The following is a 5,410-nucleotide window of genomic DNA, read 5'->3' as shown; positions in this document are numbered from 1 at the left end:
TGGACATGATACTTGGTAAAGTGGAGGGTCAGCAAAAAGAAGAAGAGCCCCAATGAGATGGGTTGGCACAGTGGCAGCAGCAATGGTCTCAAGCATGGCAATTGTGAGGATGGCACAGGACTGGGCAGTGTTTCGTTCTGTTCTGCATAAGGTCACTATGAGTCAGAGCTGACTTAATGACTCCTTACCACAACAACAACTGCACCAAAACGATTTGATCAATGTTCACCAGTTTAAGAGATACCATATGATCAAGAACAAATGGTTTTAAAGGAAGAAGTTCAAGCTGCATTGAACGTAAAGCCAGAAAACAAGACTCCAGTAACTGATGGAATACACATTGAAATGCTTCAACAGATGGATGTAGTCCTGGAGACTCTCACCTATGCCAAGAAATTTAGAAGGCAGCTACCTGACCAACTGTTTGGGAGACATCTGTTTTAGTGCCTGTTCCAAAGAAGGGCAACAAAATGGAATGCAGAAATGATTGAACAATAGCAATATCACAAGCAAGTAAAATTTTGCTAAAGATCATTTAAAAATGGTTGCAGCAGTACATTTACCAAGAGCTGTCAAACTTTCTATCTGGATTCAGAAGTGGGCAAGGAACAAGGATATCATTATTGATGTCAGATGGATTTTTAATGAAATCAGAGAATACTAAAAATATGTTTTCTTTTGCTTACTTCTATTGACTATGCAAAAGCATTCAACTGCATGGATCATAATAAATTACAAATAACATGGAGAAGAATGGAAATTCCAGAAGACTTAACTGTGCTCATAAACCAAGAAGCAGTTTTTAGATTAGAGCAAGGCCAATCTGAATGGTTTTAAATCAGAAAACGTGTTAGTAAGGATTGTGTCCCTATGCCATATTTATGCCATCTATATGCTGAGCAAATAATCTGAGAAACTGTATTATTTAAAGAATCAGACGGGACTATGATATGCAGATGACACAACCTTGCTTACAGAACGTGAAGAGGACTTGAAATATTTACTGCTGAAAACTTTAGCATGGATTGCACATCAATATAAAAAGAAAAGAAAAGTCCTAACAACTTGACCAATAAATAGCATCATGATAAATGGGAGCATCGTGGTTCTGTAGGAAAAGTAGGAAGTAGACTGCAAACCACAAGGTAGGCGATTCCAACCCAGCAACCACTCTGCAGGAGAAAGATAAGGTTTTCAGCTCCCGCAAAGATTTACAGCCTCAGAAACCCTGTAGAGAATCACCTTGAGTCAGAAATGACTTGATAGCATTTAACAACAACATATGGAGACAAGATAGAATTTGTCAAAGACTTCATTTTGCTTGGCTCTACCATCAATATTCCTGGAAGCAGAAGTCAAGAAATCAAACCATGTCCTGGTGTGGATACACACTGGACTGCTAATCACAAAGTCAGTGGTTCAAACCCACCAGCAGCTTCTTGGAAATGCTATACAGGGTCTCTAAGAGTTGGAACCAACTTCACGACACTTCACAACAACATTATTTCCTGAAGTAAATCTGTGACAGAAGTACTCTTTAGCTTTTCTGGGAACACTGTGTAGAGGCATTCAAAATGGGTCAGCATTTGACATACCGTCAGACAGTCCTACAATACAGCTTCTAACAAAACTAGGCTGTCCTGAAACCCTGGTAATAGAATTATTTAACTCTATACCAAGAAGTTAAAGTTGTCAAGGACTTCATTCTTCTTGAATCAACTATCAACACTCATGGAAGGAGCAGTCAAGAAATCAAACTATGTATTGTATTAGGCAAATCTGCTGCACAAGACCTTTTTTTAAAGTGTTGAACAGCAAAGATGTCAGCTTGAGGACTAAGGTGCACCTGACCCAAGCTATGTTATTTTCAATAACCACACATGCATGTGAAATTTGGACAGTGAATAAGGAAGACCATAGAAGAATTAATGCCTTTGAGTTGTAGTGTTGGAGGAGAATATTAAAAATGCCATGGGCTGCCCATAGAACCAACAGAACTGTGTTGGAAGAAGTGCAGCCAGAGTGCTCCTTGGAGGCCAAGATGGTCAAACTTTGTCTCTCATACTTCGGACATATTGTCAGGAGGGACCAGTCGCTGAAGAAGGATATCATGTTTGGTAAGGTGGAGGGTCAGAGAAAAAGACGAAGACCCCCAGCGAGATGGATTGGCCAAGTGTCAGCATCAATGGGCTCAAGTGTGGCAACAATAGTGAGGTTGGCCCAGTATCGGGCAGTGTTTCGTTCTGCTGTGCATAAGGTCGATATGAGTCAGCACCGACTCGATGGCACCTAACAACAAATACCAAGAAGGTTGATAAAGCACAAAAATCTGCATGCTGTGTGTGCCCAGATCAATTTCAAGGGGTCTGTGCTGTGAGACCTAAAGCTCTCATGAGGTTGTCCAAGACAAAGAAGAATGTCATTGGGGCCTATGGAGGCTCCATATGTGCTAAGTGTGTCCGTGACAGGACCAAGTGTGCTTTCCTTATTGAGGAGCAGGAAAGCATTGTGAAAGTGTTGAAGGCACAAGCACAGAGTCAGAAAGGTAAATAGAAAAACATTGGAGGTTTATTAAATAATACAAAGGTCAAATGTCTTGTTTAAAAAAAAAAAAAAGAAGTACTCTTTAAAGTGTTATCGAGCTAATGTATCTGAGGAGTAAGGTATTTGACCCAAGCCATGGTATTTTCAGTTGCCTCATATATATGTGATAGTAGGACAATGAATAACAAAGACCATATAGAAGAATCAATGCATTAGAATTATGGTGTGGGCAAAGAACATTGAAAGCATCATAGTCTTCCAGAAGAACAAACAAATCGTCTTGGGAGAAGTACAGAGAATGTTACTGACAAATGAGGATTTCAAGAACCGATTCGATGGCACGTAACAACAACAACTAGTACTGTGACCCTGTTTTCAGAATGGACCAGTCCCTGCAGAATTCCTCATACTTAATAAAGTGGAGGGTCAGTGAAAAAGAGGAAGACCCTCAAGGATATGGATGAACACCATGGCAACAGCAATGGGCTCAGTCACAATTGTGACTATGGAGCAGTATGGGCAGTGGTTTGTTCTGTTTTGTACAGGGTTGCTGTGAGTCAGAAGTGACTTGATAGCACCTGCCAACAAAAACAGCCACCTAAACGATGAGAGAGTAAATTTCTGTGTGCTAAAGCCATCCACTTGAGGCATTTCTGTTTCAATGGTACTAGAGAAGTAAGACGAAATGTTCTCATTATAAGTGGGAGATATTTGAGGTAAGAAAGATATAATAGGCACAAACAGATCTGAAACTCAGCAGAACAAATTATAGTAGATTTCAAGTCTGGAAAACAATCATCTGTTCTCTAATATCACCTGGGCAATGGCCCCATGCTTCATACTCTGGATATTGGCCATGCTCACTGGATTCTCAGCAGAAGTTCCTTGGCCTTGGGCTTCAGCTCTGCCTTCCAGGCCAACTGGGAAGACAACTCAGCTCACATGGTTTTGAATCACTTCATTCTCCTAACCCATCTAAGCGGTGACCGACTGAATATTTGACCACTCCACCAGGCAAAGAACCACAAGAAGCTGAGGAATTTGCTGAGAACAAAGGAAATATGGAATGGGTGGCAGAAGAAGGTAATTATAAATACCAGGTACAACCACCTGACCGGTTGAAAAATGAGTATTGTAATTATTTTTAGTATTTCTTCCTTGCTATGTTATATGGATATTTGTGTGTGTGTGTGTGTACAGAAAATACCTTTGTTTTTCTTCTTCCCTTATTCCATTACTTAAAATAAAATATAAGCTATAAATAGGTCTCATGCATTTTTGGATGTACGGATATTAGTTGTACCCTGTTAAATGCAAGTTTGACTTTATAATTGTCTTTGCTTAGATATTATGAGGTGTAAAGAATGTGTGGAGGTGCCAAGTTGAGAAAGTTAACCTCTAATGGTTAAGGTGATATGCAATCTTCGCTAGCTCAAGATTCTCATTGGTTTGGCAGATCTTATGTAATCATCCTCCATTTTCTAATCTGATGTGAGCAGCCAATCAGTTGAAAGGGGAGTTTCCCTGGTGGTGTGACCTGTATCAAATATATACGATTGTTCTGGCAAAGCTAAACCTCTCTTGATCCTAAGTATGACTTACCATATTCTGACCTCTAGTTCTTGAGACATGAATCAGCAGTCTGCCACATGATGTGTAGATTTTTGTATTTGCTGTCTCCTACAAATCCTTGAGCCTGCAGTCTGACTTCAGACCTGTGTATTCTGGGTTTGTCAACCTTTCAACCACAAGAGTCAGGAGAAGTTTCCAACCTGATGCCTGGTCGATAGATTTGGTACTTATCAGCCTCCACAATTGTGTGAGTTATATTCTTGACATAAATTTCTCTCTCTCTTTAAATCTATACAAGCACACTTCACTGACTTTGTTCCTCTTCAGAACCCAGTCTAAGACAGTCACCTTGGCATGGCATACTATCCTTATATTTGGTTTTATCTTAACTATAACAGTTAAGATAAAATTAAGATAGACTCCTGGTGTGGTACTGTGGGCTAATGCGTCAGACTGCAAAGTTGTTTGAACTGCAAGTTCGGTGGTTCAAGCTCACCACTTGCTCCTTGGAAACCCTATACAGGGTCGCTATGGGTGGGAATCAACTCAACAGCACTTAATAACATAAAAGTTAAAGCACAGGGTTGCTGCACGTTTCTGCTGTGACATACCGCATGCATCCACCACTCTCCTGCCAGCTCCCGGGACCATGGCCAACAAGAAGCACACATTTATCTCCATCAAGCCAGACGGCATGCAGCAAGGACTGGTGGGCGATATCATCAAGCGCTTTGAGCAGAAGGGATTCTGCCTTGTGGCCATGAAGCTCATGAAGGCCTCAGAGGAGCACCTGAAACAGTATTCCATTGACCTGAAGGACTGCACATTCTTCCCAGGGCTGGTAAAGTACATGAACTCATGACCAGTTGTGGCCATGGTGTGGAAGGGGCTGAATGTAGTAAAGACACGTCAAGTGATGCTTCAGGAGATTAATCCACCAGATTGTTTAAGCTAGGATTTCTGTATTCTAAGTGGAGATTTCTGTATTCAGGTTGGCAGGAACATCATTCATGGCAGTGATTCAGTAAACAGTGCTGAGAAAGAAATCAGTCTCTAGTTTCAGCTGGAGGAATTGTGGCCATGACTGGATCTATGAATAAGAGTGGGCAAAACAGCAACCCCTCAGCCTTTGACACAGCTTTTCATTCCAGAGATCTGGAAGTGATGGGATCCTGAGGATCCTTTCCTAAAGCACATTTACCAATAAAGCCTTTGAAAACTAAAAAACAAAACAAAAAAATGTAAATTACAGTTAACTTTCTAAGGGACAGAGGGCTATCAATATGTAATAATT

The 5,410-nt window shown here is 40.7% G+C and overlaps 1 pseudogene; it reads left to right on the top strand.

The window, feature by feature from the left end:
* The first annotated feature begins 4,765 nt into the window (after positions 1–4,765).
* Positions 4,766–5,136, top strand: LOC102830647 (annotated as a pseudogene).
* Positions 5,137–5,410: the final 274 nt, after the last annotated feature.

The sequence above is a fragment of the Chrysochloris asiatica genome, unplaced genomic scaffold (assembly GCF_000296735.1).
Source record: "Chrysochloris asiatica unplaced genomic scaffold, ChrAsi1.0 scaffold00164, whole genome shotgun sequence".
NCBI lineage: Eukaryota > Metazoa > Chordata > Mammalia > Afrosoricida > Chrysochloridae > Chrysochloris > Chrysochloris asiatica.
Note: the sequence above shows the minus strand (reverse complement) of the source record. Positions and strands in the feature narration are given on the sequence as shown.